This window comes from Globicephala melas, chromosome 12 (genome assembly GCF_963455315.2).
Source record: "Globicephala melas chromosome 12, mGloMel1.2, whole genome shotgun sequence".
In the NCBI taxonomy this organism is placed as follows: Eukaryota; Metazoa; Chordata; class Mammalia; order Artiodactyla; family Delphinidae; genus Globicephala; species Globicephala melas.
In genome coordinates, this window is record NC_083325.1 from 79,789,180 (window position 1) to 79,815,016 (window position 25,837).

At 36.9% G+C, this 25,837-nt stretch overlaps 1 protein-coding gene and 1 non-coding gene across 7 annotated transcripts in view; both read left to right on the forward strand.

Moving 5' to 3' along the window:
• Window positions 1-25,837, forward strand: part of LOC115846062 (uncharacterized) — a 329,078-nt gene that overhangs the window by 292,185 nt on the left and 11,056 nt on the right. The gene's annotated exons all lie outside the window — the stretch shown is intronic.
• TRNAG-UCC (transfer RNA glycine (anticodon UCC)) lies at window positions 15,834-15,906 on the forward strand. The gene has a single exon. It is a non-coding gene; the product is annotated as a tRNA-Gly (tRNA).

Below are 25,837 nucleotides of genomic sequence, written 5' to 3' on the forward strand. Positions count from 1 at the left end.
ACAGATGAATGGATAAGAAAGATGTGGTATATTACACAATGGAATACTACTCAGCCATAAGAATGAAATAATGCCATTTGCATCAACACAGATGAAACTAGAGATTATCATGCTAAATGAAGTAAATCAGAAAGAGAAAGACAAATACCATATATCACTTATATGAGGAATCTAAAATATGACACAAATGAACTTATCTATGAAACAGAAACACAGTCACAGACATAGAGAACAGACTTGTGGTTGCCAAGGGGGAGGGGGCTGGGGGAGGGATGGAGTGGGAGGCTGGGGCTAGCAGATGTAAGCTATTATATATAGAATGGATAAACAACAAGGTCCTATTATATAGCACAGGGAACTATATTCAATATCCTATGATAAACCATAATGGAAAATATTAAAAAAGGATATATACATATGTATAACTGAATCACTTTGTTGTATAGCAGAAATAAACACAACATTGTAAATCAACTATACTCCAATTAAAAAAATAAGAAAAAAAGTTGATATGGGTTCTGTTATTCCTGAGGCCAGCATGAGGATGGACCTCAAGTCTTCAGAAGCCTGGTACATATCTATTGAGACCAAAATGAATGTTGGTTAAATTGTTCTGATTATTTGGAATTTTAAAAATATTAGATTGAATAAATGAATGATCAATCCTATGTTTCACATCTGTAGAATTCAGGAAAAGTCTAAATAGAGAACGGATGTGGGCTGGAGTGGAGTGAAGTGGAGAGAGATCATGGAGTAGAGCCATATACAACATTCTCTAGGGTTGGTGTGGGGAAGGCCAGCCTGTTGAAGAAATACCACAGCACTGATGTGTAGATGGAATCCTTGCTTCCTAGTGACCAATAGGTAGAGCTCAGACCTGGTCTGGAGCCAGAGAAAAACAGGATTCAGGGCCTGGATTACTATGAGATCCAAGGATGGTCTCAGAACAGTGCCATAACCATGCAACAAGGAACCTAGGGGTAGAGATCATGTGAAGTCACTTAGCCCCACCCAACACACCTCTCAATTTATGTTTAAGGAAACTGAGGCCCAAGGAAATAAAGTGATTCACTCAAGTTCACACAAATAGAGAGCTGAGTATGGGTCTTCTGATCTTTCCACTGCTTCACACTGGCTCACCCATAAATCAACAAAGACCCCAGAAAACCCCTTGGTTTGTGGCAGTCTCAAAGATTTCCACAGTGCTCTGCTAGACTGCCTTCTCCTAAAATACCCTCCAAATTGTACCATCAAATGATGTTCTTTTCCCTCCTGAAACTGTTAGGAATGTTCTGGTCACATCTGACAAGTGGAGCAGAACTCATACGCTTTGCAAAGGCCTTTCATTAGCCAAATACAGGAAAGCCTCATTAATTTGAGGGAATCAGTGAAGGTCTACCAAATAAGATATGTGAGCCAAACTAAACCCTGACCCAAAAATCAGGACAGGTCTCTTTAGTGTAAAGAAGCACAAATAGCAATCTATGGAACTAGAATGCCAAAGTACTTCCAGATATTTTATGAGGCTCAAATCCCTTGCTAAGTCCTAAATTAGTCTGCGTTATGCAATACTTAAATATAAATAAAAATTTTAATTTTTTCAAATATACATAATCGCTAGCCTTCAACATTCTTACCTAATGAAGGTTCTAGTAGATCTACACCAAAGACTCAGTTTGGTTGTACATAGATTCCTATTTGTGTAAAGAATGAATACTCTTTATTATCTACCTTTTGTTTTCCGATCTAAGATTCAATGAACTTAATGTTGGGAAAATTCAGCTTCAGAGAATTCAATTCAGTAGTCTTTAACGCTATTCACCAATCACTCAACTATTTCAAATGATTTTGAGAAAAATTATGTCAAATTTCACTTTCTGTGGAAAACTGAAGGACAGATTTGAGATTGTCTATTGAAATTCTTCTGCAACCTGGCAGTGTTCTAATGACAGAGGTTGGCAAACTGTAAGGGATCAGAATAAATATTTAAGTTTTGCAGGCCACATGTGATCTCTGTCTCATACCTTTCTTCCTTATCCCTACCCCCCAACCCCTGATGATAAATCTTAAAAAATATTTTTTAAAGTTCTAGCTATGGGCCATACAAAAATAAACATGGCCATGTTTGGCCCATGGGCAATAGTTTGCCCATCCGTATGAGTCTTTGAGTGATATGTCTATAGATTTAATATCAGATGTATTTTGTCATCTCTTGGTACATGGGTCTATAGCTAATCTACTCACAGTACATCAGTCTGGACTTAAAAGTTCTCCCAAACACCAGTGCTTACTTACCTTGTGGAGCAGTCACGGACATGCACATAAAATTTGCTATATACCACAGACCCTATCCATACAAACAGAATTTTGCATAAAATTCAGAAGGCTCATTGACTGTCTAGATCTGTTCATAGACCCTAGGTTAATCAAAATATGTTCTAGATAAGCGTTTTTTTCTTATTCTCTCCCCACACCCACCCCCCACCCCCAAATGGCCAATCATTCCTACATACTGATACAAATATCTTCTTCTAAGGGAACTTCGGGTAAAGTGAACAACATTCTGAGCATATGGAATTAAAAGTCTGGCTAATATACTTTTCATGGAATGTTTGCCAATTTGTTTATTCATTTTGCTATATTTAGATGTTTAACTAATTGAAGATTTTTTTTGCTATTATAAAATGGTGAACATCTTTGTGCATAAAACTTTTTGTTTTGTGACTATGTATTTTCTCTCATAACTGGAATAACTGGATCAAAGGATCAAAAGAAGAAAGGTTTTTAAGAATTTTGTTAAACACAACACCAAAGATCGTTATCAAATCAAAAGAGAAGAGAACAAAAGAGGAAGGGAAGAAAGAACACCTACAAAAACAAATCCAAAGCAATTAAGAAAATGTCAGTAGGAACATACATATCAATAATTACCTTAAATGTAAATGGATTAAATGCTCCAACCAAAACATACACTGGCTGAGTGGATACAAAAACCAGGCCTGTATATACACTGTCTACAAGAGACCCGCTTCAGATCTAGGGACACATACAGACTGAAAGCGAGGGGATGGAAAAAGGTATTCCATGCAAACGAAAACCAAAAGAAAGCTGGAATAGCAATACTCATATTAGACAAAATAGACTTTAAAATAAAGACTGTTACAAGAGAAAGGGAAGGACACTACAGAATAATCAAGGGATCAATCCAATAAGAAGATATAACAATTGTAAATATATATGCACCCAACATAGGAGCACCTCAATATGTAAGGCAAATGTTAACAGCCATAAAAGGGGAAATCAACAGTAACATAATAATACTGGGGGACTTTAACACCCCACTTACACCAATGGACAGATCATCCAGACAGAAAATCAATAAGGAAACACAAGCCTTAAATGACACATTAGACCAAATAACCTTAATTGATACTTATAGGACATTCCATCTGAAAGCAGCAGAATACACTTTCTTATCAAATGCACATGGAACATTCTCCAGGATAGATCACTTTGTGGGCCACAAATCAAGCCTTGGTAAATTTAAGGAAATTGAAATCATATCAACCTCAAAACTGAGATGAGAAATCAATTACAGAAAAAAAATGTAAAAAGCACAAACACATGGAGCCTAAACAATGTTACTAAACAACCAATGGATCACTGAATAAATCTAAGAGGAAATCAAAAAATACCTAGAGATAAATAAAAATGAAAGCACAATGATCCAAAACCTATGGGATGCAGCAAAAGCAGTTCTAAGAGGGAAGTTTATAGCAATACAATCTTACCTCAGGAAACAAGAAAAATCTCAAACAACCTAGCTTTACACCTTAAGCAAACAGTGAAAGAACAAACAAAACCCAAAGTTAGTAGAAGGAAATAAATCATAAAGATCAGAGCAGAAATCAATGAAATAGAGACAAAGAAAACAATAGCAAAGATCAATGAAATTAAAAGCTGGTTCTTTGAGAAGATAAACAAAATTGATAAACCTTTGGCCAGACTCATGAAGGAAAAAGGGGAGAGGACTCATATCAATAAAATTAGAAATGAAAAGGAAGTTAAAACTGATACCACAGAAATACAAAGGATCATAAGAGACTACTACAAGCAACTATATGTCAATAAAATGGACAACCTAGAAGAAATGAACAAATCCTTAGAAAGGTACAAACTTCCAAGACTGAACAAGGAAGAAACAGAAAATATGGACAGACCAATCACAACTACTGAAATTGAAACTGTGATTTAAAAACTTCCAACAAACGAAAGTCCAGAACCAGATGGCTTCACGGGCAATTTCCATCAAACTTTTAAAGAAGGGTTAACACCTATCCTTCTGAAACTCTTTCAAAAAATTGCAGAGGAAGGAACACTCCCAGTCTCATTCTACAAGGCCACCATTACCTTGATAACAAAAACCAGACAAAGATATCACAAAAAAAGAAAATTACAGGCCAACATCACTGATGAACATAGACGCAAAAATGCTCAACAAAAATACTAGCAAACTGAATCCAACAACACATTAAAAGGATCAAATACCATGATCAAGTGGGATTTATCCCAGGGATGCAAGGATTCTTCAATATATGCAAATCAATCAATGTGATAAATCATATTAACAAATTGAAGGATAAAAACCGTATGATCATTTCAATAGATGCAGAAAAAGCTTTTGACAAAATTCAACACCTACTTATGATCAAAACTCTCCAGAAAGAGGGCACAGAGGGAACCTACAATATAATAAAGGTCACATATGACAAACCCACAGCAAACATCATTCTCAATGGTGAAAAACTGAAAGCATTTCCTCTAAGATCAGGAACAAGACAAGGATGTCCACTGTCGCCACTCTTATTCAACACAGTTTTGGAAGTTCTAGCCACAGCAATCAGAGAAGAAAAAGAAATAAAAGGAATCCAAATTGCAAAAGAAGAAGTAAAGCTGTCACTGTTTGCAGATGACATGATACTATACATAGGAAATCCTAAAGATGCTGCCAGAAAACTACTAGATCTTATCAATGAATTTGTTAAAGTTGCAGGATAAAAAATTAATGCACAGAAATCTCTTGCATTCCTAAACACTAACAACAAAAGATCAGAAAAAATTAAAGAAACAATCCCATTTACCATCACATCAGAAACAATAAAATACCTGGGAATAAACCTACCTTAGGAGGCAAGAGACCTGTACTCAGAAAACTGTAAGATACTGATGAAAGAAATCAAAGATGACATAAACAGATGGAGAGATATACCATGTTCTTGGATTGGAAGAATCAGTATTATCAAGATGACTATACTACGCAAAGCAATCTACAGATTCAATGCAATCCCTATGAAATTACCAATGGCATTTTTCACAGATTTAGAACAAAAATGTTTACAATTTGTATGGAAACACAAAAGTCCCTGAATAGCCAAAGCAATCTTGAGAAAGAAAAATGGAGCTGGAGGAATCACGGTCCCTGACTTCAGACTATACTATTGCTACAAAGCTACAGTACTCAAAACAGTATGATACTGGCACAAAATCAGAAATATAGATCAATGGAACAGGATAGAAAGTCCAGAGATTAACCCATGTACCCATGGTCAACTAATCTATGACAAAGAAGGCAAGAATATAATGTTGAGAAAAGACAGTCTATTCAATAAATGGTGCTCAGAAAACTGAATAGCTACCTGTAAAAGAATGAAATTAGAACACTCTCTAACACCAAAAATAGAGAATGGACTTGAGGACACGGGGAGGGGGAAGGGTAAGCTGGGACAAAGTGAGAGAGTGGCACTGACATATACTCATCTCCAAATGTAAAATAGATAGCTAGTGGGAAGCAGCCTCATAGCACAGAGAGATCAGCTCAGTGCTTTGTGACCACCTAGAAGGGTGGGATAGGGAGGGTGGGAGGAAGACGCAAGAGGGAGGGGATATGGGGATATATGTATACGTATAGCTGATTCACTTTGTTATACAGCAGAAACTAACACAACAATGTAAAGCAATTATACTCCAATAATGATGTTAAAAAAAATGAAATTTGAAATGGATTAAAGACCGAAATATAAGGCCAGATACTACAAAACTCTTAGAGGAAAACATAGGCAGAACACTCTCTCTCTGACATAAATTGTAGCAAGATCTTTTTTGACCCACCTCCTAGAGTAATGGAAATAAAAACAAAAATAAGCAAGTGGGACCTAATGAAACTTAAAACCTTCTGCACAGCAAAGGAAACCATAAACAAAATGAAAAGACAACCCACAGAATGGGAGAAAATATTTACAAACAATGTGACTGACAAGGGATTGATCTCCAAAATATACAAACAGCTCATGCAGCTCAATAATAAAAAAATAAACAACCCAATCAAAAAATGGGTGGAAGACCTAAATAGACATTTCTCCAAAGACGACATACAGATGGCCAAAAAGATGCTCAACATTGCTAACTGTTAGAGAAATGCAAATCAAAAGTACAATGAGGTATCACCTCACGCTGGTCAGAATGGCCATGATCAAAAAAATCTATAAACAATAAATGCTGGAAAGGGTGTGGAGAAAAGGGAACCCTTCTACACTGCCGGTGGGAATGTAAATTGGTACAGCCACTATGGAGAACAGTATGGAGGTTCCTCAAAAAACTAAAAATGAGAGCTACCATATGATCCAGCAATCCCACTCCTGGGCATATACCCAGAGAAAACCATAATTCAAAATACACATGCACCCCAATATTCACTGCAGCACTGTTTACAATAGCCAGGGCACAGAAGCAACCTAAATGTCCATCAACATAGGAATGGATAAACAAGATGTGGTTCATATATGCAGTGGTATATTACTCAGCCATAAAAAAGAACAAAATAATACCATCTGCAGCAACATGGATGGACCTAGAGATTGTCATACTGAGTGAAGTAAGTCAGACAGAGAAGGACAAATATCGTATGATATTGCTTATATGTGGAATCTAAAAAATGGTACAAATGAACTTATTTACAAAATAGAAATAGAGTTAAAGATGTAGAAAACAATCTTATGGTTACCGGGGGAAAGCGGGGGGGAGGGATAAATTGGGCGATTGGGATTGACATATACACACTACTATATATAAAATAGATAACTAATAAGTATCTACTGTATAGTACAGGGAACTCTACTCAACACTCTGTAATGAGCTATATGGGAAAAGAATCTAAAAAAGTGTGGATGTGTGTATATGTATAACTGATTCACTTTGCTGTACAGCAGCACAAAGTAACACAACATCGTAAATCAACTATACTCCAATAAAAAAATTAAAAAAATAAAATTTTGTACCATAAAGAATTTTGTTGCTAACTACTAAATCAGTTATATATATATATGATATATATTTATATATATCATATATATTTTTTAATATGGGTATATATATATATTTTATTTTGGGGGTCATCATAGGAAATATTCAGGTATTGTACAGAATGCAACATTATTTGTGGTGTTTACCCCAAACATCACTTTTTATTTAGGTCCTCTATACTTTAAAGGTCTAAAGAATATGAATCCCTAATCACCTGTCCTCTTGAGTACCAAGAATCCTAATATACTGAATACTTACCTTTGCCTCAGTGAACAGTCAATCCTGAGATCTTTGTGGCTTGATATTATTTTGATAATAATTAAATTTCTGGTAGAAATTACTTCGGTAGAATTTTCATTACTCCATTTATTCACCCAACAAGTATCATTTAGTATCTATTTTGTACAGTAGTGTTCTAGGCAAGAGAATATATCATCATTATCATAACGTCATTAGGGGCAATAATAATATTAAAACAATAGCAAAGCTTTTATTATGTAGTGCATACTAGGTGCCCACCATTGTTTTAAGTGCTTTTACATGTATTAACTTATCCTACTCTACGAGGTAAACAGTTTTAGCATTCCATTTCACAGATGAGGAAACTGAGGACTAACGAAGTTTATGAATAAGCCCCAAATCATCTAACAAGTAAGTATGAGAACCAATGTTTGAACTCAGGCAATCAAAATAGATAGCTCCCGGTCTCATGACTATCCCACGCTAATATAGTGAGAGTATTCTATATGGGGTGAAGAATTTTCCATTTCAGTGTTTCGAGTCATCTATACAGATGAAATTTTGTTTGCAAGAGAGGTGAATAAGATGAGGAAGAAGTGACAATGTATCATGAGCTTGTATGTTTCTCTTTTCCTGGACGTAAGTCCAAGCGAACTTCCTCCCTGCACACGGGTGAACCCTTCCCTGAACAGACACATTCAGACCATGTTAGCAGAAGACCATGTTAGCAGAAGACCCTGTGGCCCAGACTCAAGTAACAGCAAATGTTTTTTCAAAACATTCACCGGTTAGGGTGCTATTCTTCAGGCATGCCATTTCCCAGAAGGTTCTTTTGTCTTTTTCCCCAAGCCTCCCCTGATTTTAGCTCCATTTATTTTGCTTGTTATCCTCAGGGCCTTGCACAAGTTCCCAGGTCTTAATGCAGCCTCACAACAGGATTTGAAGGGAGTGAATCTTCAGTGACTAACGCTGTTGGGAATTCTGTTAAAGAAACACTTTCCTTATTAAGAGAAAATCTGTGCCCTGCCTCTAGGTCACTCTTAGCTTCCAGACACTGCTTGAGACAGCTGTGATTCTGATTGCTTAATTCTGTTCTAGAGACTCATAGAGAGCAGAAGCACACGTTTTAGAGTCTACAGACCTGAGTCAGGCTCTCACCTTTATCCCTTACTAACTGTGTGACTTGGACAAGGTATTTCATTGCTAGTTTCCTTGTGTGAACACCAGGGGTATAAGTCCCACATTGAGCGATCACAGATATGAAGAATGAATAATATTTATTAGGTAGGAAGTACTCAATAAATTGTAGTGTATTTCTCTTCTCCCCAGACTTTTAAAAAAAATACATCCTTAGTGATTAGGTGGAAGAGAGAACAGGAAATATGAACTGCTGAGAATTTAACTCCTTAGGATAGATGCATGAAAATAACAGAGTCATCAAAATTATTTCTAGGTTGTTAAATGCAGATTTTCCTCCAAATTAGCATCAGAACAATCTTCCTGAAACACAGCTCCAAATATTTCCTTCAAATCCTCACAATCTCTCAACGGCTCTTCACTGCCTGCAGGATCAAGTCCAAGCCTCTTAGCTGGGCACTCAAGACCCTACATAACATCGAACAAAATTAAAATAAAATTCTTAGGCCTCGCCACTTCCCCTTGTGTAATTATGGTCCAGCAAACTAGAAACATTCATTATTCCTGGAAGATGCTTTCCTGACTCTATGCCTTTGTGCCTCCTCTATCTTTCTCTTGGCACGTTCTCTCTGTATTTCTGCCTGGTGATTATTCCATTCTTTAAAGGCTCTCTTTAGAAGCAATTACTCTTGGCCTCCACAACTTCATGGGTCAGCAATCACAAATCCCTCCCCTTTTCACTTCTCCATGGTATTTTGTGCTCCCTCTATCAGAATGTCTTGGATTCCACCTTGAATTTATTTGAGGGTGTGGTCAACTACTTCCCTTTTAGTTCATGGGCTCAAGAGCAGGCCTGAGACTTTATTACCTTTAACTATTGTAAAACGTGGCACAGTGCCTCACGTGATGGTCTGTCCTTAATAAATGTTTATTCATTGAATGAAATAGATAAGCCGGACATAAAAACTTTGGCCCAGAGTTGCCCACCTAGATTCTAATCCTAGCTGGTGATCTTGGGAAAGTCTTTTGTCTACAGTCGACAATGTGGTTAGAAGCTTTCAAATTAGACTTCATGGAGTCAAGTTCACTGAAGACCTTCTGGCTCAAATCTGAGGGGAGACGGAATTCCAGGCTTTCTCTCCTGTTACAACTAGCAAAGTTCCTCTTTCATCTATTCATATCAGGGATACCAGATGAGCTTTTATTTAAAGAAAATATTTTGTACATTAAACAAATTAAACCGTGAGACTGGCTAATCTGTGAGGGTCCTTCCATTTCTCACTGCCGGATCTGTCATAAATACACACACAATCAAAGACATATTTAAATGCTGCTCCATGATAACTGGGACTGATTCAAAGCTTCCTCAAATTCAGAAATGAAGGGGCAGAACACTACTCCTTACTGGATACTTAATATATGTTTTGAGTATCTACTAAGTGCCAATTCAGTGCTAGTAATTTTACTAGTTTATATGTCTACATATATGTCTCTGTTGTAGATTTTAACTTTAAAATCTACAACATAGGCATAAGTTTTCTCACTTTACACATGACAAAGAAGATGGAGTAAAAAAATGCCTCCCATTAAACAGCCAGGAGGAGTTGGATCCCTGATAGAAAGCAGGTATGACCAGCCTAAAAGCTTGTGCTCTTTCCCTGGGATGACACCTACGTCAATACAAACGGATTCTGGGAATTGAAACACACATACTCATACCCAAAACAATGGGGTGGTTTTGGAAACACCTCTCTTCTCTTCATGTGTAAGATGTATCTGTTATTTGGAGAGTAGCAGTGACTCAGACAGCCTCATTACAATTTCCCATAAGAGGTTCAGCTCAGACCAATGAATGTAATGATTATAAAGCCTGTTCCCATGCTGTTCAACTCATATTTGCTCAACCAGGAGCTGGCTTGCCTATACTGGAATTGTATTCACTGCCCAGAAAACATGCAGGGAGGTTTTAGCTAAAGTACCCAGCAGGAAACAAAAGCCCAGTTTGGTCCTGGAGAGAGGGAGGTGGTGCAGCCTTAAGGGGGAGTCTGAGAAGTTCAGTTGCTGGCATAGGGCCACGTGATGGCTATGCTGAATTAATTAAATTTATGGAGGGAACTTTGGATACAAATTAGTAGATTTAGGCAGGTCGTAAAGCAGGATTTTGTGGGGTTTAGCTGGAGACCATTGAAAGAATGATGTTTTAGTATCTTATCCAAAACAGAGTGCCCTCAGCAATATCCCTGAAGGGAACCGTAGGAACTTGGACATCATTTAGTGCTGAAGTGTCAAACTGTTTTGATTGTATTTCACTCTGATGAGAAAAATTCCAGGACATCACTTACACCATCCTTTTCTCCAGCTGAAAAAGAACCAGTATCCAAGCAGGACCCTGTGTGGCCTTCCCAGAACAATCCTTTGCTTTAGCTCGCCTCTGAAGTACCTAGATAATAGTATCTGATGCATATTTCCTTAGTTTTACAGATGCCAAAACCACGAGTAAATGGAAGAAATTAACTACTTGATGATCATAAGTAGCCCCTAGACCTTCTGGCGCCTAAGGATTGATCACCATCAACCAATCAGAGAATTGTACACGGGGTGATCATATCCCCTGGGAGGCCCCTCCCTCACCCTGTCTTTAAAAATGCTTTGCTGAAACCCATGTCCTCAAGTCCATTCTCTACGTCTGCATCTTTATTCCTGTCCTGCCCCTAGGTTCTTCAGAACCATTTTTTTGTTTGTTTTAGATTCCATATATATGTGTTAGCCTACGGTATTTGTTTTTCTCTTTCTGACTTACTTCACTCTGTATGACAGACTCTAGGTCCATCCACCTCACTACAAATAACCCAATTTCGTTTCTTTTTATGGCTGCGTAATATTCCATTGTATATATGTGCCACATCTTCTTTATCCATTCATCTGTCGATGGACACTTAGGTTGCTTCCATGTCCTGGCTATTGTAAATAGAGCTGAAATGAACATTGCATCACCAAAAATCTTAATAAAACACAACAGGGGGAAAGGAAGAGAGAGGAAAGTGATTAATATTTATAAATGTGTCTATATTTACATGTAAGGGAGTATGCACAGCTATATATTACACATACCTATAGAACGAGCAAGAAAGAAAATATGCAAAGTTGCTGCAGTTCTCTTCATCGTAACTAGTCATGAAATCTTAGTTGATGTCTGTAATTTCTTTCTTTCGCTGTCAATTCCACGTACCCTTTGTCCTCACCTAGCTCCTCACCTGGTTACCTGAAAGATCTTAAATCACAATGCTCCTCAACAACAAAAAAACAAACAACCCCCCTAAAATAGGTATAAGACCTAACTAGACATTTCTCCAAAGAAGAAATACAAATGCCCAATAGGCACATGAAAAGATGCTCAACATCTCTAATCATTAGAGAAATGCAAATGAAAACTACAATGAGGTACCACCTCACACCAGTCAGAATGGCCATCATTAAAAAGTCTACAAATAACAAATGCTGAAGAGGATATGGAGAAAAGGGAACACTCCTACACTGTGGGTGGGAATGCAAGTTGGTACAGCCACTATGGAGAACAGTATGGAGATTCCTCAGAAAACTTAAAATAAAATTACCATATGATCCAGTGATCCCAATCCTGGGCATATATCCAGACAAAACTGTAATTCAAAAAGATGCATGCACCCCTATGTTCACAGCAGTACTATTCACAATAGCCAAGACATTGGAAACAACGTAAGTGTCCATCGACAGATGAAGGGATAATGAAGATGTGGTATATATATACAACGGAATACTACTCAGCCATGAAAAATAATGAAATAATGCCATTTGCAGCAACATGGATGCAACTAGAGATTATGATACTACGTAAAGTAAATCAGAAAGACAAATGCCATATGATATCACTTATATGTGGAATCTAATATGTGACACAAATGAACCTATCTACAAAACAGAAGCAGACTCACAGACACAGAGAACAGATATGTGGTTGCCAAGGGGGAGGGAGTTGAGGGAGGGATGGAGTGAGAGGCTGGGGTTAGCAGATGTAAGCTAGTATATATAGAATGGATAAACAACAAGGTCCTCCTGTATAGCACAGAGAACTCTATTCAGTATCCTATGATAAACCATAATGGAAAAGAATATTAAAAAAAGAACATATATATATATATGTATAACTGAATCACTTTGCTGTACAGCAGAAATTAATGCTATGTTGTAAATCAACTATACTTCAGGAAAAAAAAAAAGCCAGGCAGCAGAAATGATCCCCCAAAACCCCTGAAAAACAAAAAATAAGAAACAATGGTCCTGATTTGGGGTTGTCTTAATTTTTCATTAATTTTACCATTATATATGAGAGTACTAATAGGCACACCAAGGAAGCCTCCAGTTCTAACCAAAGTCCTTCTTAACCTAATTAGATCACAAATAATCAATCCTTCCTTGGTAAACAAAATCAATCATTCCCAGCCAGTTCTTGATCCACTGGTTTGCTGACATCTGGAGTTTAAAATGGCCACGGGGTTAATGAAAAGGAACAGCTAAGCAAACCTCCACCAAGTGCTTAGAGACTCTGTTTTGATATTGGGTGCCCTCACAAATCCCTGAGGCTCCATGGGGAGGAGGTTGAAGAGTTTTCTTTCCAGGTAGCCAGTACTGTGTTCAAATGATGCTGCCATAAAGTATGACCTAAACTTGTATGCTTTGAAGCCCATTTTGCCAAGGGGCAAAAAAGAAATGGACATTTCTGAAGCTCAGGACAGCATTGTAACTTAAAACACATGGTTCAGTATGACACTATGTGGCATGATATATTTGAGTTACTGGGAGGATATAAATAAAAGAGCATTAAAGATGGTTTAAAAAAAAGTTAATAAATAAATAAAATGGCCGGGGGCAATCTCAACTTCCAAACTAGTTCCTTGTTGGAAGCATTTTCAGAAGAGTTCAAAACTGTTAAGAAGTGGTATCAAAAATACAGCAAATAGAGAAAGGGATCACCTCCCCCTCCTCCCACTTCATTCCTAGGTCCATGTTTCTTGCTGTTGGAAAAGTAAAGCCATAGACTGATGGCTGATTCAAACCATATACTGCATCCTTGGGAATGTTGTGTCACAATTACCAGTGGAACTGTAGATTTAATGGTCCATTACATGTGTGTCAGGCCAGATGATTTTGGGGTGGTAGGATATATGGAAAAAGCAGAGAATTCTGTGAGAGCCCACCGATAGATTTTTTTATGCTTTAAGTGAGTACCTTGGTCACAAGCAATACTGTATGGAATACCATGTCAGAGAAGAAGGCTTTCTGTGAGTTCAGGGTTGGTTAGGCTGGCATACCAATAGCAGTCAGGTGGGGCAGGGGAGGCAACTCCATATCCAAAGTATATGATTATTCCAGGGATGAAAAATAATAGCCACTCCCTGCTGGATGAAGTCCACTATCATCAAGCTGTTGCCAGGTGGCTGGCTGGTTCTCCTAGGGAATGGTGTCGCTTATCCGGGCTCGTTATTGGTCTCTGCTGTTGGAAAGTAAGGCCATCAGCACTGGAAGTAGCCGTGACATCCTTGGAGAGGGGAAATGCATGCTGTTGAGCTCATGCACAGCCTCCATCTACGGCTCCATGACCACTGTGTACACACAAACACACCCAGGGTAAACCAGGCATTGTGCTAAGGTGGGTACGGAGCAGAGTAGTGGGGATCAGATCAGGCAGAGCCTTGTAGTCCCTTGGTCAAGCATTTGGATTTACTGAACAACAATGGAAAGTCACTGGTGGAAGATGTTCTGCATAGGAATGACGGGGTCTATATCTAAAGACTGTTCCTACAGCATTATGAGTATGGGCGGCAAAGCTGGGAGTCTAGTCAATTTCCATACATACCTTTATACACATATTTGAACTTCCATGTAATATCCATAACGATTTTATACTTTTTCCTATAAAACTATCCTTCAAAGAAACAAATACACTCTCACCCTCCCCCCATAAAGGGGACAGAAAATACCAACAATCATTGACTTCCAGGCCCAGTGAGCAAGTACTAACGTGGCTGGGACAAGAGAGCAACCAACATTCACACAAAGGGTCACCTTGCCCATTTCTTTTGCAGTAGATGCCCTGGGTTAAAAACAAATATCTTCACACTTTGTGCCCATTCTAAGAGTCCATCCTCAGGCTACTCAGCACAAATAAACATCCTTCTGCACACTTGGACATTTCATGAAACAACAACATTGCATGCTGTTAAGTAGAAGCATGATAACCATCTTACAAAGAGTTCTGCAGAACCAGAAAAGAAAGATATTAATTACTGCAGAATATTTTGATAATTTACATAGAAAATCCAAAAACTGATAAAATTTGAATTCAAGATCCATATTCAAAGATAAATGTCAATCCTATACACCAACAATTTATTTTATAGAGAAAGATATTATTCGCAACAGCAAGTTAAATTATAAGGCATATGGAAAGAAACCTAATAGAGATGTATAATATCCACATTAAGAAAGTTATAAAATGCTGTTGAAGGAGATAAAAAAAGATTTATCTAAACAAGCAGACGAGCATGTATAATTTGTTTATGGATAGGAAATCTCACTATCCTAAAGTGGTCAGTTCTACCCCAAAATAATCCATATATTCAAGACTATTTAAATCAAAATCTCAACGTGATTTTTCATGTCACTAAGTAAACCACTTCTGAAATTTTTGGAAAAAGCAATTATCTAATATTTTCCAAAATGATTATAAAAAATAAAAAAGAACCAAGATAGCTTGCCCTATTAGACTTAAGACTTTATAAACTATGGTAATTAAAACGTTAAGGCAGAGGCTTAGAAGTTGACAGGTAAAGGGAATCAATTAGAGAGACAAGAAAGTCATTCAGGAACATGCGGAAATCAGTACCTGGTGTGCATGGCATACAAATCCTGTGCAATGACGGACTCTTCAATAAAAGGTATAGTGACGCAGTTAGCTTTCCTTATGGAAAATACAATCTAAAGCAATACTTCACATCATACAAAAAATAAATTGCAAGTGCATAAAATATCTAATTTATAAAATCAAACTTGTAGGGAATTCCCTGGTGGTCCAGTGGTTAGGACTCTGCACTTCCACTGCAGGGGTCACGGGTTCAATCCCTGCTCAGGGAACTAAGATCCTACAGCCATGTGGCATAGCCAAAAAGAAAATGAAAAAATTAAAAAAATAAATTGTGGAAAATAAATAAATAAAATAAAACTTGTAATACACTTAAAAAATGTAGAAGAAATGTCTTTAAGACATCTAAAAATGTAAGCATTTCTTAAATAAGACAGATTAAAAAACAGAAAAGATCAATAATTCTCATTATATCAGAATTTTAAATTTCTGTAATATAAAGAAACCATATACAAAGTTTGAAAAGGGCCACATTTGGAGAGAATATTTCCATTAAACATAAAAATCAATATTTAAAAGAAAAATAATTCAACAGAAAAAAATGAACAAAAGAGTTAATTGAATGAACAGACAATCCCAGAGGCGCAGCCAATAAATATATAAAAACATGTAACCTCGCAGGAAAGTGAAACAAGGAGAGGCTTATGCACAGGTATCGGATGATGGGCAAAACTCGGTAAGTCTGATATTACAAAGTGTTAGCCAAGATGAGGGCAAATCAAAGCTTTCGTACTCTCTGTAGTGTGAATACTAATTTATAAAATGAATTGAGAGGGCAATTAGAAACCTAGTGAAATTGAAATGAACATATCCTGCTACATAGCAATCCTGCTCCTTGGTTTACGCTATAGAAAAATTCACATACTAAGAGAGTAGAACTTTAGCATTTACACCACCGAAAGAATAAATAACTATATGAGGTGATGGATGTGCTAAATCAAATAATTAACTGTGGAGTGACATATACAACATGACAGCATTAAGGCAAATTAAGAGGGGATAAAAAGCATACCTAAAAAGTGGTGTGGAAGGGTACACCCAAATCAAGATAGAAGCTTCCTTTGGAGAGGGAGACTTAATAATCCAATTTGGTAACAAAGGAAGTTCCCCCCCCCAGGCATTGTATGACTGGAGCTTACGTGATAAAATATTTTTATTAATTCTTGTTGTTGGGTATTGGCATTTCCTTCTGAATTTTTTTTTTAACTCTTCAAAATTAAAACACACACAGAGCTCTCAGTGACCACTAAAGAATGGAAGAAAAATGGAGAAAATGGCTCTTGAAAAGTTTAACAGAGAACCAAGAAATGGAACAGTTAATGGAGTAAACCTGTGGGAGACAGAGTCAAGGGATAATTTTTCTTTTTGTTTTTCAGATATAAAAGGCTAAAGGATGCTCCTAAGACATTGGGAAAGATTCACTAGAGAAGCTAAGACTTCTTTTTTTAAATTGAAATATAGTTGATTTACAATGTTGTGTTAGTTTTAGGTGTACAGCAAAGTGATTCCGTTTTATATATATATGTATTGTGGAGTCATTAAAAGGTAGAGAGATGTTTTCTCCATTGAAAATAGAAAAAAACGATGATGCAAGTTTATACAGGACTGGTGGTGTGAAGACCATTAGTCTTCCCCAGTCCGGGTGGCTGTTTCTCCCGATAGATTTGGGAAAGTCAGCTGGAGTAGTGTCTTCTAATCACCACTGGAGGCCAGAAGTTGCCCAGTTCTGCTGTCATTATGACTGAAGGCCAGTCTTGGTAGGAGATATGAGTCTGCAAAGACACTGGGTTGATGTGTAGTATATTGTGGTGGGTAAAGAAGGAAGCTTCATACAAAGATAGTGCAGAACTTAAGCCGCATCCTACCCCAGGGGTCAGGTTTTATCCATGCGTGCAGGTGCTTTTTGGCTTCTTGTGTTGTAATTACTCCCATGTCCAAATCTGTTCCTTTGGCAAAAGATTCCTAAACGGAGAGTTTGGAACATTTGCAGCAACCATTGGTACAAGGAAAGTGCAACTTCCTTTCCCCTTTCTCAGAAACTTATTTCAAAAAGAATGTTAATGGAACACATAAGCAGCTTGGAAGTAGTGAATGGAGGCATGTCTTAGTTTTAAAATTTTTGATCCTAGACACCTACACCTGAGAGAGGAATACTAGGTGTCACCTAGTATATATTAAGAGGGCACCCATACCAAAACAGATAAAGCGATTCACATCTGATGACTTTAATTTTCGGTTTGAAATGTGAAGCTAGGTCATCAGCTGAGAGTGAGGAAGAGATGGTTTGAGAAGAGAATTAGCTTTGAGATAGTCGTTTTGGACCATGACAAAAAGAAATATTAGAGACACATGGAAGGACTCCTAGGCAACTCTCCTTTCAACTTAATGATCATGTAGGGAAAATAAAACTTGTTAGCACATGTGTGTGATTTTCCTCAGCCAGAGTCAGCTGCTCAGGTGCAGATCTTGAAGATATGGATCAAAATTTTCATCTAGGATGAGTAAAAGAGAGGAAGATAAAGACCAAGAAAATGACAGAATTTTTAAGAGATTAATAATAATGAGAATGAATCAAGCAATTCATGACCAAACAGCTGAAAAGTGGGAGATTCATTAGCAGTGAGAAAGTGATGGCGTCATTGGCTTGAATCCCTGATGAGGTTAAAAAAAAAAGCACAGGGATAAATGGGGGTTCTTAAAGGCAAGAATAATAGGAATTTATAGATGGAAATTAGGATGTTTACTGTTGGGCTTCCCTGGTGGCGCAGTGGTTGAGAGCCTGCCTGCCGATGCAGGGGATGCGGGTTCGTGCCCCGGTCCAGGAAGATCTCACATGCCACGGAGCGGCTGGGCCCGTGAGCCATGGCCACTGAGCCTGCGCGTCTGGAGCCTGTGCTCCGCAACGGGAGAGGCCACAACAGTGGGAGGCCCGCGTACCGCAAAAAAAAAAAAAAAAAAAAAAAAAAGATGTTTACTGTTATAATTTTGGAAGTTATCTAGTCTTAGATGATGATAAATTCTGGAATAAAACTTCTGACTCGTGTGCAAATAAATTACTGGAGTTGAAGAGATAAACTGAGAGACTGCTGGATGATTAATTCATGTAGATGCTGAGGTCCCTGACAAGAGGAATTGAGACAGAGAGACTGTGGTTCTAGAAGTAAAAAGAAATGAAGAAAAGGCAAGTTCCTTCATAGAAGACAGAAACCAGGGGGAAAGAAGAGGTCCTACCTTGATGATAAGAGCTTCAAAAGAGGAGGAGATATGTCCACACCCCCCAAGAGAAGGAAGGATGTAAACGATCTGAAACTAGCAAAGAGGAGCAAGTGGACACCTAACCAAACCCCTGGCCCTCAGATGAAAAGTGAACAAGACCACAAAATCCCACAATCCGCTTAATTTTGAAAGAGCCGCAAAGAAAGTAATGTCCTCATGGGCAGCCTTACTTTACTTCAGTCAAAGTAGTAGAAGGAATGTTCAGAAAAAGAGGTTCTGAGTATAAGAACACTGACAGAGAACAGTCCAGAAGTTGCAGAGTGCCCGATGGAAGATTTGGAGAGGGAAGAAAAGAGTGGAAAATTACATCAGATGAGGGGATGTATACAGGGCAGTAGGGGAGGAGGGCAAAGGTACTAATTGCTGCCTAGGGGCAAGGACTTCAACACAAACACAATCAAAATCCCAGTAAGTTATTGTGTGGATATTGACAAACTGTCTCTAAAGTTTATATGGAGAGGCAGAAGACCCAGCCTAACCAACACAAGATTGAAGGAGAAGAACAAAGTTGGAGGGCTGACACTACCCAAGTACTATAGCCTTATTATAAAGCTACAGTAATCAAGAGTGCGGTATTGGTGAAAGAATAAACGAACAGATAAATGGAACAAAATAGCCCAGAAATAGACGTTCACAACTATAGTCAACCGACCTTTGACAGAGGAGCAAAGGCAATTCAGTGGAGAAAAAACAGTCTCCAAATGACACTGGAACTGGACATCCACATGCAAAAAAGTGAATGTATACACAGATCTTACATCTTTCACAAAAATGTACTCAAAATGGATCATAGACTTGCATGTAAAATGTAAAACTATACAACTCCTAGAAGATAATATAGGAGAAAATCTAGATGACCTTGGCATTGGCAGTGACTTCCTAGATACAACAAAACCATGATAAGTAAAAGAAGAGAATGGTAAGTTGGATCTGATCTGCAAAAAACACTGTTAATAGAATGAAAAGACAAGCTACAGGCTGGAAGAAAACTGATCTAAACATTACACATATTCATATGAGAGGTAACCACAACTGGTTAACCACACCGGGTGATAGATACATACCTAAACAAAGTATGTTAAAATGTTTGGAGCTTGGCGGGAAACAAGACCTACAGCAACAACAAAAAGATAGCATGCAAATGCAAAGAAAAAAGGAGCAGCAGTTTCAACACTAATATTAGGAATCATGAAAAATAAATCTCCACTTTATAATTATTAATGGGACAATCAGAAATTATGACTTCATGTTTGCGTATGTTAAGCAATAAAGGGTAATAATGTATTAAGCAAAAATATGATAAAAATACAACATGAATGGGAATATTTAACACTTTTTTCATTGTTTACAGATTAAATAGATCAATCATGCATAGATATAGAGTAGGGGTTGGAAAATATTTTCTGTAAAGGGCCAGATAGTAAATACTTTAGACTTTGTGGCTATATGGTCTCTACTGAAACTGCTCAGCTCTCCTGCTGTTGTATGAAGGCACCCATAGACAATGTGTAAACAAATTGGCATGACTGTGATCTAAGAAACTATTTATAACACAGCTGCCAGCTGCATTTGGCCAGCGGCAGTACTTTGCCAACCCCTGGTATAAACTATCTGAATAACAATAAAAATACCCATCTCAAGTATGCCTATTTGTTTTTATACACATGTGCACCCACATATAACTCTATACCCTTTACATCGAGACTGCATCCTCTTTCCAAACACTATCATTCACCTACCGCATTTTAAAGAACAATAATTGTTTAGAAAGGATCAGATTTGTTCAGCACAATTTAATAACCACACAAATAGCAAAAGTATAAATTTTAAAAAGCAACCAATTATTTTTAAAAAGCTTTCTCTTGACCACTCTTGAACCAAGCAAGTTCATGTATCTAGTGCAGGATATCTAGTAAATAATGTCAATGATATCACTGTAGTTCAAATTGTAGAGATCGTATCAGCACTGAATATCTAAGCTATGAGATAAAGCTAAGAATGTTCTAGGGAAAAAAAAAAAAACAAGAAAAAAATGAAGCTTTAAATGGTTTCATTTTTAATCATGAAAGAGTAAAACTGGAATAATTTCACTGAGTTCATTACTATATACAAATAACTTGCCTGGGCAGATCCTACATAATAGCTGCAGAATAAGCAAACCAAGGAAGCAGCACCATGACAAAATTATTTTAGTTTGTGTGAAGAAATCTATTTCTGCAGGAGTCTGCTGTGTTTCTCATGACTGCGTGCTAAAAAGTGCAGGACTTCACCTCATTACAACAGAACTCCCGTCCTGAGACACCTGCTGAGGGATTCAATGACGATTTATGTATGTACTGAGGGGAATCATGGAAGCTATCAACATGATCAACATAGATTTCTATTTGTAAAGGTGAGCAGACAAGCAAAAACCACCAGATACATGAAGAAAATTGGCCACTCTAAAGAAGATTACCTAACTGAGAAATCATAGTAAATACTGTCTAATAAACAAGAATTTGAGATACAGGGAAATCACAATGCGAGATAGACAGATAGACAGACAGACACACAGACAAATGGATTTGAGGTGCTAATAAAGTATTAATAAAACTGGCTTCTTTTGGCAAAGGAGAAATTAAAAAGTATATCAAAAATTAAAATTAAAAAAATTAAGTAGTGAATATCATAATGGACAGAATTGCATACTGAATTAATGAAAAGAGAGCCAAAATTCTCCCCAAATTCAAAGAACAAAGATAGAGAAATAAAACTTATGGGAGATATAACCAGAAAAAAAAAATTGAAAACAACTCTGAATTCTGGGGGAAGGGGGAGGATTGTGAGTCAAAAATTTTATTGTAAACTAAATTATTATTATTAAGGAAAAAAAGTTTAAAGACATGTAAAACCTCAGAAGAATATATTCACAAATCTTTCTGAAAAATTTTATTTCATGTTAGTACCTGAGTAGAAAAATCAATAATATATGTAGCTGTAGTCTAGTTTAGCAGTCTTGGGGAAGACTGCAAGGACGGAGGGGAAAGGGAAAGTAAGATTCCTCTATCCCATCAACCTGATAGCTCCATGGGATTGAGGTCACGCTCAGGGTGACTAGCTTAAGGCAGTAACTGGCAGAAGGGAAGGGTAGCACCTCATGGAGCTGAAAAGAGAATGAAGAACTGTTCCAAAAATGGAAGCAAATACAAAGAGCTCGAGAGAGATAGCAAAATCATAACATTAGTTTATTCCAATGAAAGAGAGGCACGCTTTTATAAAGAAGAGAGGGAGAACCAGACACTTTAAAGATGATGGATGGATGAATTGATGGGTGAGTGGGTGAATGGATAATCCAATAGATATGCATACATGAACATCAACAGAAAACATTCTGGATCCAAAAATTAGGTATGATTTATGGGGATTTTCCTTTTAAGTCTTTCTATTGTTGTAAAGTGGTATAATAAGCACCTATTTCTTTCATTATAAGAGAAAAAATCTTTATAGATTTAAAATAGAACACTAATACTTTATCTAACTTAGCATATTTAAAAAATTACATTAAAAGTCCTCCCCATCATTAACTTGAAAAGAAAATCTATATAAAACCTACAGCTAAATCACACTTAATGGTGAGAAACTAGAAGGTTTCCCACTAAGATAAGGAACAAGGAAAGAATGTCTCTTCTCACCACTCTTTTTCAACATTATACCAAATGTCCTAGCTAATACAATGAGACAGGGAAAGGAAATGAGAGGTACACAGACTGGGTAGGAAGAAATAAAACTGTCTTTGTTCACAAACGGCATGACTCTATATAGAAAATCCAAAAGAATCAGCAAAAAAAAAACCCTCCTGAAATAAGCAATTATAAAAAGGTTGCAGGATACAAGGTTAGTATACGAAAGTTAATTGCTTTCCTATACACCAGCAATGAGCAAGTGGAATTTGAAATTAAAAACACAATACCATTTACACTAACACACCAAAAAATGAAATATTTAGGTAAACCCAAACATAACAAAATATGTACAACAAATATTTGAAGTAAACTACAAGTCTCTGATTAAAGGAATCAAAGAAGAACTGAATGAATGGAGAGATGTTCCATTTTCATGGATAGGAAGACAATATGCTTAAGATAGTATTTTTTTTTTTCTAACTTAATCTATAGACTCAACACAAACCCAGTCAAAAACTCAGTAAGTTATTTTGTGGATATTGACAAACTGACTCTAAAGTTTATATGTAAGCACACACACACAAAAAAAAACCCAAAAAACAAAATCAAAACAGAATAGCCAGCACAATATTGAAGAACAAAGTTGAAGGACTGACACTACCCCATTTCAAGCCTATTTCAAAGCTACAACAATCAAGAGTGTGGTATTGGTGAAAGAATAGACAAATTAATGGAACAGAATAGAGTTCAGAAATAGACATACATAAATACAGTTAGCTGATCTCTGACAAAGGAGCAGAGGCAATACAATACAGCAAGATAATCTTTTCAATAAGTGGTGCTGGAACAAGTTGATATCCACGTGCAAAAAAAAAAAATCTAAAGACAGAACTTTATACCTTTCATAAAAATTAACTCAAAATGGATCACAGACCTAAACAAAAAACATAAAACTATAAAACTCCTAGAATACAACACTAGAGAAAATCTAGATGGCCTTGGATATGAAAATGACTTTTTAGATACAACACAAAAGGCATAATCCAGGAAGAAAATGATTGATAATATGGACTTCCCTGAAATTAAAATCTTCTGCGATGCAAAAGTACTGTCAAAAGAATGAGAAGACAAGCCACAGGACAGGGAGAAAATATTTCCAAAAGACATCTGATAAAAAGTGCTGTCTAAATTACACAAAGACCTCTTAAAACTCAACAATATGAAAGCAAACAGCCCAATTAAAAACGGTCCAATGATCTTAAACACCTCATCAGAAAAGACACACAGATGACAAATAAGCATATAAAAAGATGCCCCATATCATTTGTCATCAGGGAAATGCAAATTAAAACAATGAGATAGCACTACATACCTATTAAAACGGCCAAAATCTGAAACACTGACAATGTCAAATGTGGGCAAAGACCTGTAGCAGCAGGAACCCTCTCTCATTGCTGGTGGGAATGCAAAATGGTACAGCCACTTTGGAAGACAGTTTTTCAGTTTTTTTACAAAACTAAACTTACTCTTACCATACAATCCAACAATTGGTCTCCCTGGTATTTACCCAAATGGATTGAAAACTTAAGTCCACCAAAAACCTGCACACTAATGTTTATAGCAGCTTTATTCATAATTGTCAAAACTTGGAAGCAACCAAGGTGTCTTTCAGTCATTTAATGGATAAACTGTGGTACACCAGACAATGAAGTATTATTTGATACTCAAAAGAAATGAACAATCAAGCTATGAAAAAACACGGAGGAAACTTAGATGCTTATTACTAAATGAAAGAAGCCAATCCGAAAAGGATACTGTATCATTCCAACTATATGACCTTCTGGAAAATAAAACAAAACAGAGACAATAAAAGGATCAGAGACTGTCAGAGGTTGGAGGGGGGTGGAGTGGGGAGAGGAATGTACAGGTGGAACACTGAGGACTTTTAGGGCAGTGAAATTACCTTGTATGATATTATAATGGTGAATAAATGTTATATTATTTGTCCAACCCACAGAATGTACAAAAGCAATAGTGAACCCTGATGTAAACTAGGAAATCTGGTTGATTATGATGTGTCATGTAGTTTCATCAAAGGTACTACTCTGATGGGGGATACTGATGATGGGCGAGCCTGTGCGTTTGTAGGGACAGGAGGTATACGAGAAATCTCTGTACCTTTCACTCAATTTTGCTGGGAACTTATTAAAACTGCTTTAAAAAATAGTCGATTAAAAAGAAATCTTCCCCATCAGATAACTCAGTCAGGACTTGAAAAAGAGTTAATCACACAAAATTACGGTTAAAAAAATAAAGCTCTTGTTTACGTTCCAGTTCAAAATAGTTATATGGCCAGACCAGTATGTACCAAATCCCTAAATGCAAAGCATCTTTATTGGGAAGAATCTTCCTTCCCTTCATGTCCATCCTCCAACTACTTATTTCACTTTTATTTATTTATTTAATTTTTGGAGAGAACTGACAAGCAAAACTCTACTCATCACTCTGAAGATTTACTTCAAAGGCTTACAGCAATTTACCCCATGCCAACTCAAGCAAACAATTACTCCAAAATTGGGAGAAAATCCATTTTTTCTGAATGTGAAACTTTTTCTCTATTTACAAGTTTAAATAATTAGTAAAGCAACTCAGAATTGAATTAATCAAAGTATAATAAAGTGAGTATTCTCTGATTTCAGGGTACACTTAATTTTTTTTCATAATTTTAAATATATAAATAAAGTACCACAATTACAAAGAGAATGAAAGCAGAATCAGTCTCAATTATAGTGAAAGGTATTATTTTTGTAATTTGTTTAATATAATAAACACCATATTGCTTAGAAAATTGTGCTCAGGACACCCAACTGAAGGTCAGATCAATGTCAGTGGAAAGGAGTTTCATCTTATTTTCACTTTCCTTCTTCCTAATGATAGTAACTCACATGCGCAGTCTTCAAAATGAACACCTGTCTCCCTCACAGCCCTCCCACCGCTGCTCTGTAGGGACATTCTGCATGACAGGCTCTCTTAACACAGCATGAGGTACCTGGTCCATTTGCAAGGCAATGTATAATTTTCAAAGTTTGGATGGAGGATAAGTAGTATACTGGAAATAAGACATGTCACTGAAAACAGAAATATAAAAGAATAGAGCCTAACATAACCAATGTAATAGTCTCCACAAGCTGAGAATACAAATGAA